Source organism: Taudactylus pleione, unplaced genomic scaffold (assembly GCF_031769625.1).
Source record: "Taudactylus pleione unplaced genomic scaffold, aTauple2 ptg000551l, whole genome shotgun sequence".
NCBI lineage: Eukaryota > Metazoa > Chordata > Amphibia > Anura > Myobatrachidae > Taudactylus > Taudactylus pleione.
This window is the reverse complement of record NW_028284953.1, coordinates 2,555,180-2,571,620: the sequence shown is the minus strand read 5'-3', so window position 1 is coordinate 2,571,620 and position 16,441 is coordinate 2,555,180. Positions and strand designations below refer to the sequence as shown.

Below are 16,441 nucleotides of genomic sequence, written 5' to 3'. Positions count from 1 at the left end.
ATTTTGGAAATTGACTGTACACTATCTGCAGGGATTGTTTCCCAAAAACGTTTTAGGTAAAATAAATCTTGCGACTGCTAAAAGATCTTTAAAAAATGTGATGAACTTACTCAGACAGAGCCCAAAAATTCTTCTTTTCTGAATTAAAGAATTTATGTCAAATTCCCAGTCCTTTAGTACAATAATTCACAATTAAATTATTCAAAGCATGTTAAGATAGCTTTATAATAAGCATTAAACACAAATAGTGCAAGCACCTTCAAAGAATCTGCTTACTTTCTGAAATTTTCTTAAGATTCAGTATTGTGAAAAAATGGATGATTGAGAAACAAAATCAAAATGCCGTGACCCAGATTCGAACCGGGGTTGCTGCGGCCACAACGCAGAGTACTAACCACTATACGATCACGGCAATATAAGCGAGCCAGGTAGGAGTCGAACCTACAATCTTCTGATCCGTAGTCAGACACGTTATCCATTGCGCCACTGGCCCATGTGTTTTGTAGTAATTGAAGTGTCTTTCCTGTTTTTGAGCCTATTTTCAGAGTTTTATGGTTATTGAAGTATATACAGAATCACATTTTGGAAATTGACTGTAGACTATCTGCAGGGATTGTTTCCCAAAAACGTTTTAGGTAAAATAATAATTGTGACTGCTAAAAGATATTTCAAAAATGTGATGAACTTACTCAGAAGGAAGCCCAAACATTCTTATTTCCTGAATTCTAGAATTTATGTCAAATTCACAGTACTTTAGTACAATAATTCACAATTAAATTATTCAAAGCATGTTAAGATAGCTTTATAATAAGCATTAAACACAAATAGTGCAAGCACCTTCAAAGAATCTGCTTACTTTCTGAAATTTTCTTAAGATTCAGTATTGTGAAAAAATGGATGATTGAGAAACAAAATCAAAATGCCGTGACCCGGATTCGAACCGGGGTTGCAGCGGCCACAACGCAGAGTACTAACCACTATACGATCACGGCAATTTAAGCAAGCCAGGTAGGAGTCGAACCTACAAACTTATGATCCATAGTCAGACACGTTATCCATTGCCCACTTTCCCAGGTGTCTTGTAGTAATTGAAGTGTCTTTCCTGTTTTTGAGCCTGTTTTCAGAATGTTATGGTTATTGAAGTATATACAGAATCACATTTTGGTAATTGACTGTACACTATCTGCAGGGATTGCTTCCCAAAAACGTTTTAGGTAAAATAATCCTTGTGACTGCTAAAAGATCTTTAAAAAATGTGATGAACTTACTCAGACAGAGCCCAAACATTCTTCTTTCCTGAATTCCAGAATTTATGTCAAAATCCCAAATCCTTTAGTACAATAATTCACAATTAAATTATTCAAAGCATGTTAAGATAGCTTTATAATAAGCATTAAACACAAATAGTGCAAGCACCTTCAAAGAATCTGCTTACTTTCTGAAATTTTCTTAAGATTCAGTATTGTGAAAAAGTGGATGATAGTGAAACAAAATCAAAATGCTGTGACCCATTTTCGAACCGGGGTTGCTGCAGCCACAACGCAGAGTAGTAACCACTATACGATCACGTCAATTTTAGCGAGCCAGGTAGGAGTCGAACCTACAAACTTATGATCCGTAGTCAGACATGTTATCCATTGCGCCACTGGCCCAGGTGCCCTGTAGTAATTGAAGTGTCTTTCCTGTTTTTGAGCCAGTTTTGGAGTTTTATGGTTATTGAAGTATATACAGAATCACATTTTGGAAATTGACTGTACACTATCTGCAGGGATTGTTTCCCAAAAACATTTTAGGTAAAATAATCCTTGTGACTGCTAAAAGATCTTTAAAAAATGTGATGAACTTACTCAGACAGAGCCCAAACATTCTTCTTTCCTGAATTCCAGAATTTATGTCAAATTCCCAGTCTTTTAGTACAATGATTCACAATTAAATTATTCAAAGCATGTTAAGATAGCTTTATAATAAGCATTAAACACAAATAGTGCAAGCACCTTCAAAGAATCTGCTTACTTTCTGAAATTTTCTTAAGATTCAGTATTGTGAAAAAATGGATGATTTTGAAACAAAATCAAAATGCTGTGACACGTTTTCGAAATGGGATTGCTGCAGCCACAACGCAGAGTACTAACTACTATACAATCACGGCAATTTAAGCGAGCCAGGTAGGAGTCGAACCTACAATCTTCTGATCTATAGTCAGACGCATTATCTATTGCCCACTGTCCCAGGTGTCTTGTAGCAATTGAAGAGTCTTTCCTGTTATTGAGCCTGTTTTAAAGTTTTATGGTTATTGAAGTATATACAGAATCACATTTTGGAAATTGACTGTACACTATCTGCAGGGATTGTTTCCCAAAAACGTTTTAGGTACAATAATCCTTGTGACTGCTAAAAGATCTTTCAAAAATGTAATGAACTTACTCAGACAGAGCCCAAACATTCTTCTTTCCTGAATTCCAGAATTTATGTCAAATTCCCAGTCCTTTAGTACAATAATTCACAATTAATTTATTCAAAGCATGTTAAGATAGCTTTATAATAATCATTAAACACAAATAGTGCAAGCACCTTCAAAGAATCTGCTTATTTTCTGAAATTTTCTCAAGATTCAGTATTGTGAAAAAATGGATGATTGAGAAACAAAATCAAAATGCTGTGACCCGGATTCGAACCGGCGTTGCTGCGGCCACAACGCAGAGTACTAACCACTATATGATCACGGCAATTTAAGCGAGCCAGGTAGGAGTAGAACCTACAATCTACAGATCCATAGTCAGACACGTTATCCATTGCCCCCTGTCACGGGTGTCTTGTAGTAATTGAAGTGTCTTTCCTGTTTTTGAGCCTGTTTTCAGAATTTTATGGTTATTGAAGTATATACAGAATCACATTTTGGAAATTGACTGTACACTATCTGCAGGGATTGTTTCCCAAAAACGTTTTAGGTAAAATAATCCTTGTGACTGCTAAAAGATCTTTAAAAAATGTGATGATCTTACTCTGACAGAGCCCAAACATTCTTCTTTTATGAATTCTTGAATTTATGTCAAATTCCAAGTACTTTAGTACAATAATTCACAATTAAATTATTCAAAGCATGTTAAGATAGCTTTATAATAAGCATTAAACACAAATAGTGCAAGCACCTTCAAAGAATCTGCTTACTTTCTGAAATTTTCTTAAGATTCAGTATTGTGAAAAAATGGATGATTGAGAAACAAAATCAAAATGCCGTGACCCGGATTCGAACCGGGGTTGCAGCGGCCACAACGCAGAGTACTAACCACTATACGATCACGGCAATTTAAGCAAGCCAGGTAGGAGTCGAACCTACAAACTTATGATCCATAGTCAGACACGTTATCCATTGCCCACTGTCCCAGGTGTCTTGTAGTAATTGAAGTGTCTTTCCTGTTTTTGAGCCTGTTTTCAGAATGTTATGGTTATTGAAGTATATACAGAATCACATTTTGGTAATTGACTGTACACTATCTGCAGGGATTGCTTCCCAAAAACGTTTTAGGTAAAATAATCCTTGTGACTGCTAAAAGATCTTTAAAAAATGTGATGAACTTACTCAGACAGAGCCCAAACATTCTTCTTTCCTGAATTCCAGAATTTATGTCAAAATCCCAAATCCTTTAGTACAATAATTCACAATTAAATTATTCAAAGCATGTTAAGATAGCTTTATAATAAGCATTAAACACAAATAGTGCAAGCACCTTCAAAGAATCTGCTTACTTTCTGAAATTTTCTTAAGATTCAGTATTGTGAAAAAGTGGATGATAATGAAACAAAATCAAAATGCTGTGACCCATTTTCGAACCGGGGTTGCTGCAGCCACAACGCAGAGTAGTAACCACTATACGATCACGTCAATTTTAGCGAGCCAGGTAGGAGTCGAACCTACAAACTTATGATCCGTAGTCAGACATGTTATCCATTGCGCCACTGGCCCAGGTGCCCTGTAGTAATTGAAGTGTCTTTCCTGTTTTTGAGCCAGTTTTGGAGTTTTATGGTTATTGAAGTATATACAGAATCACATTTTGGAAATTGACTGTACACTATCTGCAGGGATTGTTTCCCAAAAACATTTTAGGTAAAATAATCCTTGTGACTGCTAAAAGATCTTTAAAAAATGTGATGAACTTACTCAGACAGAGCCCAAACATTCTTCTTTCCTGAATTCCAGAATTTATGTCAAATTCCCAGTCCTTTAGTACAATGATTCACAATTAAATTATTCAAAGCATGTTAAGATAGCTTTATAATAAGCATTAAACACAAATAGTGCAAGCACCTTCAAAGAATCTGCTTACTTTCTGAAATTTTCTTAAGATTCAGTATTGTGAAAAAATGGATGATTTTGAAACAAAATCAAAATGCTGTGACACGTTTTTGAAATGGGATTGCTGCAGCCACAACGCAGAGTACTAACTACTATATAATCACGGCAATTTAAGCGAGCCAGGTAGGAGTCGAACCTACAATCTTCTGATCTATAGTCAGACGCATTATCTATTGCCCACTGTCCCAGGTGTCTTGTAGCAATTGAAGAGTCTTTCCTGTTTTTGAGCCTGTTTTAAAGTTTTATGGTTATTGAAGTATATACAGAATCACATTTTGGAAATTGACTGTACACTATCTGCAGGGATTGTTTCCCAAAAACGTTTTAGGTACAATAATCCTTGTGACTGCTAAAAGATCTTTCAAAAATGTAATGAACTTACTCAGACAGAGCCCAAACATTCTTCTTTCCTGAATTCCAGAATTTATGTCAAATTCCCAGTCCTTTAGTACAATAATTCACAATTAATTTATTCAAAGCATGTTAAGATAGCTTTATAATAATCATTAAACACAAATAGTGCAAGCACCTTCAAAGAATCTGCTTATTTTCTGAAATTTTCTCAAGATTCAGTATTGTGAAAAAATGGATGATTGAGAAACAAAATCAAAATGCTGTGACCCGGATTCGAACCGGCGCTGCTGCGGCCACAACGCAGAGTACTAACCACTATATGATCACGGCAATTTAAGCGAGCCAGGTAGGAGTAGAACCTACAATCTACAGATCCATAGTCAGACACGTTATCCATTGCCCCCTGTCCCGGGTGTCTTGTAGTAATTGAAGTGTCTTTCCTGTTTTTGAGCCTGTTTTCAGAATTTTATGGTTATTGAAGTATATACAGAATCACATTTTGGAAATTGACTGTACACTATCTGCAGGGATTGTTTCCCAAAAACGTTTTAGGTAAAATAATCCTTGTGACTGCTAAAAGATCTTTAAAAAATGTGATGATCTTACTCTGACAGAGCCCAAACATTCTTCTTTTATGAATTCTTGAATTTATGTCAAATTCCAAGTACTTTAGTACAATAATTCACAATTAAATTATTCAAAGCATGTTAAGATAGCTTTATAATAAGCATTAAACACAAATAGTGCAAGCACCTTCAAAGAATCTGCTTACTTTCTGAAATTTTCTTAAGATTCAGTATTGTGAAAAAATGGATGATTGAGAAACAAAATCAAAATGCCGTGACCCGGATTCGAACCGGGGTTGCAGCGGCCACAACGCAGAGTACTAACCACTATACGATCACGGCAATTTAAGCAAGCCAGGTAGGAGTCGAACCTACAAACTTATGATCCATAGTCAGACACGTTATCCATTGCCCACTGTCCCAGGTGTCTTGTAGTAATTGAAGTGTCTTTCCTGTTTTTGAGCCTGTTTTCAGAATGTTATGGTTATTGAAGTATATACAGAATCACATTTTGGTAATTGACTGTACACTATCTGCAGGGATTGCTTCCCAAAAACGTTTTAGGTAAAATAATCCTTGTGACTGCTAAAAGATCTTTAAAAAATGTGATGAACTTACTCAGACAGAGCCCAAACATTCTTCTTTCCTGAATTCCAGAATTTATGTCAAAATCCCAAATCCTTTAGTACAATAATTCACAATTAAATTATTCAAAGCATGTTAAGATAGCTTTATAATAAGCATTAAACACAAATAGTGCAAGCACCTTCAAAGAATCTGCTTACTTTCTGAAATTTTCTTAAGATTCAGTATTGTGAAAAAGTGGATGATAATGAAACAAAATCAAAATGCTGTGACCCATTTTCGAACCGGGGTTGCTGCAGCCACAACGCAGAGTAGTAACCACTATACGATCACGTCAATTTTAGCGAGCCAGGTAGGAGTCGAACCTACAAACTTATGATCCGTAGTCAGACATGTTATCCATTGCGCCACTGGCCCAGGTGCCCTGTAGTAATTGAAGTGTCTTTCCTGTTTTTGAGCCAGTTTTGGAGTTTTATGGTTATTGAAGTATATACAGAATCACATTTTGGAAATTGACTGTACACTATCTGCAGGGATTGTTTCCCAAAAACATTTTAGGTAAAATAATCCTTGTGACTGCTAAAAGATCTTTAAAAAATGTGATGAACTTACTCAGACAGAGCCCAAACATTCTTCTTTCCTGAATTCCAGAATTTATGTCAAATTCCCAGTCCTTTAGTACAATGATTCACAATTAAATTATTCAAAGCATGTTAAGATAGCTTTATAATAAGCATTAAACACAAATAGTGCAAGCACCTTCAAAGAATCTGCTTACTTTCTGAAATTTTCTTAAGATTCAGTATTGTGAAAAAATGGATGATTTTGAAACAAAATCAAAATGCTGTGACACGTTTTTGAAATGGGATTGCTGCAGCCACAACGCAGAGTACTAACTACTATATAATCACGGCAATTTAAGCGAGCCAGGTAGGAGTCGAACCTACAATCTTCTGATCTATAGTCAGACGCATTATCTATTGCCCACTGTCCCAGGTGTCTTGTAGCAATTGAAGAGTCTTTCCTGTTTTTGAGCCTGTTTTAAAGTTTTATGGTTATTGAAGTATATACAGAATCACATTTTGGAAATTGACTGTACACTATCTGCAGGGATTGTTTCCCAAAAACGTTTTAGGTACAATAATCCTTGTGACTGCTAAAAGATCTTTCAAAAATGTAATGAACTTACTCAGACAGAGCCCAAACATTCTTCTTTCCTGAATTCCAGAATTTATGTCAAATTCCCAGTCCTTTAGTACAATAATTCACAATTAATTTATTCAAAGCATGTTAAGATAGCTTTATAATAATCATTAAACACAAATAGTGCAAGCACCTTCAAAGAATCTGCTTATTTTCTGAAATTTTCTCAAGATTCAGTATTGTGAAAAAATGGATGATTGAGAAACAAAATCAAAATGCTGTGACCCGGATTCGAACCGGCGTTGCTGCGGCCACAACGCAGAGTACTAACCACTATATGATCACGGCAATTTAAGCGAGCCAGGTAGGAGTAGAACCTACAATCTACAGATCCATAGTCAGACACGTTATCCATTGCCCCCTGTCCCGGGTGTCTTGTAGTAATTGAAGTGTCTTTCCTGTTTTTGAGCCTGTTTTCAGAATTTTATGGTTATTGAAGTATATACAGAATCACATTTTGGAAATTGACTGTACACTATCTGCAGGGATTGTTTCCCAAAAACGTTTTAGGTAAAATAATCCTTGTGACTGCTAAAAGATCTTTAAAAAATGTGATGATCTTACTCTGACAGAGCCCAAACATTCTTCTTTTATGAATTCTTGAATTTATGTCAAATTCCAAGTACTTTAGTACAATAATTCACAATTAAATTATTCAAAGCATGTTAAGATAGCTTTATAATAAGCATTAAACACAAATAGTGCAAGCACCTTCAAAGAATCTGCTTACTTTCTGAAATTTTCTTAAGATTCAGTATTGTGAAAAAATGGATGATTGAGAAACAAAATCAAAATGCCGTGACCCGGATTCGAACCGGGGTTGCAGCGGCCACAACGCAGAGTACTAACCACTATACGATCACGGCAATTTAAGCAAGCCAGGTAGGAGTCGAACCTACAAACTTATGATCCATAGTCAGACACGTTATCCATTGCCCACTGTCCCAGGTGTCTTGTAGTAATTGAAGTGTCTTTCCTGTTTTTGAGCCTGTTTTCAGAATGTTATGGTTATTGAAGTATATACAGAATCACATTTTGGTAATTGACTGTACACTATCTGCAGGGATTGCTTCCCAAAAACGTTTTAGGTAAAATAATCCTTGTGACTGCTAAAAGATCTTTAAAAAATGTGATGAACTTACTCAGACAGAGCCCAAACATTCTTCTTTCCTGAATTCCAGAATTTATGTCAAAATCCCAAATCCTTTAGTACAATAATTCACAATTAAATTATTCAAAGCATGTTAAGATAGCTTTATAATAAGCATTAAACACAAATAGTGCAAGCACCTTCAAAGAATCTGCTTACTTTCTGAAATTTTCTTAAGATTCAGTATTGTGAAAAAGTGGATGATAGTGAAACAAAATCAAAATGCTGTGACCCATTTTCGAACCGGGGTTGCTGCAGCCACAACGCAGAGTAGTAACCACTATACGATCACGTCAATTTTAGCGAGCCAGGTAGGAGTCGAACCTACAAACTTATGATCCGTAGTCAGACATGTTATCCATTGCGCCACTGGCCCAGGTGCCCTGTAGTAATTGAAGTGTCTTTCCTGTTTTTGAGCCAGTTTTGGAGTTTTATGGTTATTGAAGTATATACAGAATCACATTTTGGAAATTGACTGTACACTATCTGCAGGGATTGTTTCCCAAAAACATTTTAGGTAAAATAATCCTTGTGACTGCTAAAAGATCTTTAAAAAATGTGATGAACTTACTCAGACAGAGCCCAAACATTCTTCTTTCCTGAATTCCAGAATTTATGTCAAATTCCCAGTCCTTTAGTACAATGATTCACAATTAAATTATTCAAAGCATGTTAAGATAGCTTTATAATAAGCATTAAACACAAATAGTGCAAGCACCTTCAAAGAATCTGCTTACTTTCTGAAATTTTCTTAAGATTCAGTATTGTGAAAAAATGGATGATTTTGAAACAAAATCAAAATGCTGTGACACGTTTTCGAAATGGGATTGCTGCAGCCACAACGCAGAGTACTAACTACTATACAATCACGGCAATTTAAGCGAGCCAGGTAGGAGTCGAACCTACAATCTTCTGATCTATAGTCAGACGCATTATCTATTGCCCACTGTCCCAGGTATCTTGTAGCAATTGAAGAGTCTTTCCTGTTTTTGAGCCTGTTTTAAAGTTTTATGGTTATTGAAGTATATACAGAATCACATTTTGGAAATTGACTGTACACTATCTGCAGGGATTGTTTCCCAAAAACGTTTTAGGTACAATAATCCTTGTGACTGCTAAAAGATCTTTCAAAAATGTAATGAACTTACTCAGACAGAGCCCAAACATTCTTCTTTCCTGAATTCCAGAATTTATGTCAAATTCCCAGTCCTTTAGTACAATAATTCACAATTAATTTATTCAAAGCATGTTAAGATAGCTTTATAATAATCATTAAACACAAATAGTGCAAGCACCTTCAAAGAATCTGCTTATTTTCTGAAATTTTCTCAAGATTCAGTATTGTGAAAAAATGGATGATTGAGAAACAAAATCAAAATGCTGTGACCCGGATTCGAACCGGCGTTGCTGCGGCCACAACGCAGAGTACTAACCACTATATGATCACGGCAATTTAAGCGAGCCAGGTAGGAGTAGAACCTACAATCTACAGATCCATAGTCAGACACGTTATCCTTTGCCCCCTGTCCCGGGTGTCTTGTAGTAATTGAAGTGTCTTTCCTGTTTTTGAGCCTGTTTTCAGAATTTTATGGTTATTGAAGTATATACAGAATCACATTTTGGAAATTGACTGTACACTATCTGCAGGGATTGTTTCCCAAAAACGTTTTAGGTAAAATAATCCTTGTGACTGCTAAAAGATCTTTAAAAAATGTGATGATCTTACTCTGACAGAGCCCAAACATTCTTCTTTTATGAATTCTTGAATTTATGTCAAATTCCAAGTACTTTAGTACAATAATTCACAATTAAATTATTCAAAGCATGTTAAGATAGCTTTATAATAAGCATTAAACACAAATAGTGCAAGCACCTTCAAAGAATCTGCTTACTTTCTGAAATTTTCTGAAGATTCAGTATTGTGAAAAAATGGATGATTGAGAAACAAAATCAAAATGCCGTGACCCGGATTCGAACCGGGGTTGCAGCGGCCACAACGCAGAGTACTAACCACTATACGATCACGGCAATTTAAGCGAGCCAGGTAGGAGTCGAACCTACAATCTACAGATCCATAGTCAGACACGTTATCCATTGCCCACTGTCCCGGGTGTTTTGTAGTAATTGAAGTGTCTTTCCTGTTTTTGAGCCTGTTTTCAGAATTTTATGGTTATTGAAGTATATACAGAATCACATTTTGGTAATTGACTGTACACTATCTGCAGGGATTGTTTCCCAAAAACGTTTTAGGTAAAATAATCCTTGTGACTGCTAAAAGATCATTAAAAAATGTGATGAACTTACTCAGACAGAGCCCTGAATTCCAGAATTTATGTCAAATTCCCAGTCCTTTAGTACAATAATTCACAATTAAATTATTCAAAGCATGTTAAGATAGCTTTATAATAAGCATTAAACACAAATAGTGCAAGCACCTTCAAAGAATCTGCTTACTTTCTGAAATTTTCTTAAGATTCAGTATTGTGAAAAAATGGATGATTGTGAAACAAAATCAAAATGCTGTAAATTGTTTTCGAACCGGGGTTGCTGTGGCCACAACGCAGAGTACTAACCACTATACGATCACGTCAATTTAAGCGAGCCAGGTAGGAGTCGAACCTACAAACTTATGATCCGTAGTCAGACACGTTATCCATTGCGCCACTGGCCCAGGTGCTCTGTAGTAATTGAAGTGTCTTTCCTGTTTTTGAGCCAGTTTTGGAGTTTTATGGTTATTGAAGTATATACAGAATCACATTTTGGAAATTGACTGTACACTATCTGCAGGGATTGTTTCCCAAAAACATTTTAGGTAAAATAATCCTTGTGACTGCTAAAAGATCTTTAAAAAATGTGATGAACTTACTCAGACAGAGCCCAAACATTCTTCTTTCCTGAATTCCAGAATTTATGTCAAATTCCCAGTCCTTTAGTACAATGATTCACAATTAAATTATTCAAAGCATGTTAAGATAGCTTTATAATAAGCATTAAACACAAATAGTGCAAGCACCTTCAAAGAATCTGCTTACTTTCTGAAATTTTCTTAAGATTCAGTATTGTGAAAAAATGGATGATTGAGAAACAAAATCAAAATGCTGTGACCCGGATTCGAACCGGGGTTGCAGCGGCCACAACGCAGAGTACTAACCACTATACGATCATGGCAATTTAAGCGAGCGAGGTAGGAGTCGAACCTACAATCTACAGATCCATTGTCAGACACGTTATCCATTGCCCACTGTCCCGGGTGTCTTGTAGTAATTGAAGTGTCTTTCCTGTTTTTGAGCCTGTTTTCAGAATTTTAGGGTTATTGAAGTATATACAGAATCACATTTTGGTAATTGACTGTACACTATCTGCAGGGATTGTTTCCCAAAAACGTTATAGGTAAAATAATCCTTGTGAGTGCTAAAAGATCTTTAAAAAATGTGATGAACTTACTCAGACAGAGCCCAAACATTCTTCTTTCCTGAATTCCAGAATTTATGTCAAATTCCCAGTCCTTTAGTACAGTAATTCACAATTAAATTATTCAAAGCATGTTAAGATAGCTTTATAATAAGTATTAAACACAAATAGTGCAAGCACCTTCAAAGAATCTGCTTACTTTCTGAAATTTTCTTAAGATTCAGTATTGTGAAAAAATGGATGATTGAGAAACAAAATCAAAATGCTGTGACCCGGATTCGAACCGGGGTTGCAGCAGCCACAACGCAGAGTACTAACCACTATACGATCACTGCAATTTAAGCGAGCCAGGTAGGAGTCGAACCTACAATCTACAGATCCATTGTCAGACACGTTATCCATTGCCCACTGTCCCGGGTGTCTTGTAGTAATTGAAGTGTCTTTCCTGTTTTTGAGCCTGTTTTCAGAATTTTAGGGTTATTGAAGTATATACAGAATCACATTTTGGTAATTGACTGTACACTATCTGCAGGGATTGTTTCCCAAAAACGTTATAGGTAAAATAATCCTTGTGAGTGCTAAAAGATCTTTAAAAAATGTGATGAACTTACTCAGACAGAGCCCAAACATTCTTCTTTCCTGAATTCCAGAATTTATGTCAAATTCCCAGTCCTTTAGTACAGTAATTCACAATTAAATTATTCAAAGCATGTTAAGATAGCTTTATAATAAGCATTAAACACAAATAGTGCAAGCACCTTCAAAGAATCTGCTTACTTTCTGAAATTTTCTTAAGATTCAGTATTGTGAAAAAATGGATGATTGTGAAACAAAATCAAAATGCTGTGACCAGTTTTCGAACCGGTGTTGCTGCGGCCACAACGCAGAGTACTAACCACTATACGATCACGTCAATTTAAGCGAGCCAGGTAGGAGTCGAACCTACAAACTTATGATCCGTAGTCAGACACGTTATCCATTGCGCCACTGGCCCAGGTGCCCTGTAGTAATTGAAGTGTCTTTCCTGTTTTTGAGCCAGTTTTGGAGTTTTATGGTTATTGAAGTATATACAGAATCACATTTTGGAAATTGACTGTACACTATCTGCAGGGATTGTTTCCCAAAAACGTTTTAGGTAAAATAATCCTTGTGACTGCTAAAAGATCTTTAAAAAATGTGATGAACTTACTCAGACAGAGCCCAAACATTCTTCTTTCATGAATTCTAGAATTTATGTCAAATTCACAGTACTTTAGTACAATAATTCACAATTAAATTATTCAAAGCATGTTAAGATAGCTTTATAATAAGCATTAAACACAAATAGTGCAAGCACCTTCAAAGAATCTGCTTACTTTCTGAAATTTTCTTAAGATTCAGTATTGTGAAAAAATGGATGATTGTGAAACAAAATCAAAATGCTGTGACCCGGATTCGAACCGGGGTTGCTGCGGCCACAACGCAGAGTACTAAACTCTATACGATCATGACAATTTAAGTGAGCTAGGTAGGAGTCGAACCTACAATCTTCTGATCTATAGTCAGACGCGTTATCCATTGCCCACTGTCCCAGGTGTCTTGCAGCAATTGAAGAGTCTTTCCTGTTTTTGAGCCTGTTTTAAAGTTTTATGGTTATTGAAGTATATACAGAATCACATTTTGGAAATTGACTGTACACTATCTGCAGGGATTGTTTCCCAAAAATGTTTTAGGTACAATAATCCTTGTGACTGCTAAAAGATCTTTAAAAAATGTAATGAACTTACTCAGACAGAGCCCAAACATTCTTCTTTCCTGAATTCTAGAATTTATGTCAAATTCATAGTCCTTTAGTAAAATTATTCACAATTAAATTATTCAAAGCATGTTAAGATAGAGTTATAATAAGCATTAAACACAAATAGTGCAAGCACCTTCAAAGAATCAGCTTACTTTCTGAAATTTTCTTAAGATTCAGTATTGTGAAAAAATGGATGATTGTGAAACAAAATCAAAATGCTGTGACCCATTTTCGAAATGGGATTGCTGCAGCCACAACGCAGAGTACTAACTACTATACAATCACGGCAATTTAAGCGAGCCAAGTAGGAGTCGAACCTACAATCTTCTGATCTATAGTCAGACGCGTTATCTATTGCCCACTGTCCCAGGTGTCTTGTAGCAATTGAAGAGTCTTTCCTGTTTTTGAGCCTGTTTTAAAGTTTTATGGTTATTGAAGTATATACAGAATCACATTTTGGAAATTGACTGTACACTATCTGCAGGGATTGTTTCCCAAAAACGTTATAGGTAAAATAATCCTTGTGAGTGGTAAAAGATCTTTAAAAAATGTGATGAACTTACTCAGACAGAGCCCAAACATTCTTCTTTCCTGAATTCCAGAATTTATGTCCAATTGCTAGTCCTTTAGTACATTAATTCACAATTAAATTATTCAAAGCATGTTAAGATAGCTTTATAATAAGCATTAAACACAAATAGTGCAAGCACCTTCAAAGAATCTGCTTACTTTCTGAAATTTTCTTAAGATTCAGTATTGGGAAAAAATGGATGATTGAGAAACAAAATCAAAATGCTGTGACCCGGATTCGAACCGGGGTTGCAGCGGCCACAACGCAGAGTACTAACCACTATACGATCACGGCAATTTAAGCGAGCCAGGTAGGAGTCGAACCTACAATCTACAGATCCATTGTCAGACACGTTATCCATTGCCCACTGTCCCGGGTGTCTTGTAGTAATTGAAGTGTCTTTCCTGTTTTTGAGCCTGTTTTCAGAATTTTAGGGTTATTGAAGTATATACAGAATCACATTTTGGTAATTGACTGTACACTATCTGCAGGGATTGTTTCCCAAAAACGTTATAGGTAAAATAATCCTTGTGAGTGCTAAAAGATCTTTAAAAAATGTGATGAACTTACTCAGACAGAGCCCAAACATTCTTCTTTCCTGAATTCCAGAATTTATGTCAAATTCCCAGTCCTTTAGTACAGTAATTCACAATTAAATTATTCAAAGCATGTTAAGATAGCTTTATAATAAGCATTAAACACAAATAGTGCAAGCACCTTCAAAGAATCTGCTTACTTTCTGAAATTTTCTTAAGATTCAGTATTGTGAAAAAATGGATGATTGTGAAACAAAATCAAAATGCTGTGACCCGTTTTCGAACCGTGGTTGCTGCGTCCACAACGCAGAGTACTAACCACTATGCGATCAAGGCAATATAAGCGAGCCAGGTAGGAGTCGAACCTACAAACTTCTGATCCGTAGTCAGACGCGTTATCCATTGCGCCACTGGCCCACGAGTTTTGTTGTAATTGAAGTGTCTTTCCTGTTTTTGAGCCTATTTTCAGAGTTTTATGGTTATTGAAGTATATACAGAATCACATTTTGGAAATTGACTGTAGACTATCTGCAGGGATTGTTTCCCAAAAACGTTTTAGGTAAAATAATAATTGTGACTGCTAAAAGATATTTCAAAAATGTGATGAACTTACTCAGAAGGAAGCCCAAACATTCTTATTTCCTGAATTCCAGAATTTATGTCAAAATCCCATATCCTTTAGTACAATAATTCACAATTAAATTATTCAAAGCATGTTAAGATAGCTATATAATAAGCATTAAACACAAATAGTGCAAGCACCTTCAAAGAATCTGCTTACTTTCTGAAATTTTCTTAAGATTCAGTATTGTGAAAAAATGGATGATTGAGAAACAAAATCAGAATGCTGTGACCCGGATTCGAACCGGGGTTGCTGCGGCCACAACGCAGAGTACTAACCTCTATATGATCATGACAATTTAAGTGAGCTAGGTAGGAGTCGAACCTACAATCATCTGATCTATAGTCAGACGCGTTATCCATTGCCCACTGTCCCAGGTGTCTTGTAGCAATTGAAGAGTCTTTCCTGTTTTTGAGCCTGTTTTAAAGTTTTATGGTTATTGAAGTATATACAGAATCACATTTTGGAAATTGACTGTACACTATCTGCAGGGATTGTTTCCCAAAAGTGTTTTAGGTACAATAATCCTTGTGACTGCTGAAAGATCTTTCAAAAATGTAATGAACTTACTCAGACAGAGCCCAAACATTCTTCTTTCCTGAATTCTAGAATTTATGTCAAATTCCTAGTCCTTTAGTAAAATTATTCACAATTAAATTATTCAAAGCATGTTAAGATAGCTTTATAATAAGCATTAAACACAAATAGTGCAAGCACCTTCAAAGAATCTGCTTACTTTCTGAAATTTTCTTAAGATTCAGTATTGTGAAAAAATGGATGATTGAGAAACAAAATCAAAATGCCGTGACCCGGATTCGAACCGGGGTTGCAGCGGCCACAACGCAGAGTACTAACCACTATACGATCACGGCAATTTAAGCGAGCCAGGTAGGAGTCGAACCTACAATCTACAGATCCATAGTCAGACACGTTATCCATTGCCCACTGTCTCGGGTGTCTTGTAGTAATTGAAGTGTCTTTCCTGTTTTTGAGCCTGTTTTCAGAATTTTATGGTTATTGAAGTATATACAGAATCACATTTTGGTAATTGACTGTACACTATCTGCAGGGATTGTTTCCCAATAACGTTTTAGGTAAAATAATCCTTGTGACTGCTAAAAGATCTTTAAAAAATGTGATGAACTTACTCAGAAGGAAGCCCAAACATTCTTCTTTCATGAATTCTAGAATTTATGTCAAATTCACAGTACTTTAGTACAATAATTCACAATTAAATTATTCAAAGCATGTTAAGATAGCTTTATAATAAGCATTAAACACAAATAGTGCAAGCACCTTCAAAGAATCT

General features: G+C 35.8%; 4 non-coding genes across 4 annotated transcripts; all 4 read right to left on the bottom strand.

The window, feature by feature from the left end:
- Positions 1–420: 420 nt before the first annotated feature.
- Positions 421–493, bottom strand: TRNAR-ACG (transfer RNA arginine (anticodon ACG)). The gene has a single exon. It is a non-coding gene; the product is annotated as a tRNA-Arg (tRNA).
- A 10,317-nt stretch (positions 494–10,810) lies between these two features.
- On the bottom strand, positions 10,811–10,883 carry TRNAR-ACG (transfer RNA arginine (anticodon ACG)). Its single transcript has one exon. It is a non-coding gene; the product is annotated as a tRNA-Arg (tRNA).
- A 1,661-nt stretch (positions 10,884–12,544) lies between these two features.
- On the bottom strand, positions 12,545–12,617 carry TRNAR-ACG (transfer RNA arginine (anticodon ACG)). Its single transcript has one exon. It is a non-coding gene; the product is annotated as a tRNA-Arg (tRNA).
- A 2,237-nt stretch (positions 12,618–14,854) lies between these two features.
- Positions 14,855–14,927, bottom strand: TRNAR-ACG (transfer RNA arginine (anticodon ACG)). Its single transcript has one exon. It is a non-coding gene; the product is annotated as a tRNA-Arg (tRNA).
- Positions 14,928–16,441: the final 1,514 nt, after the last annotated feature.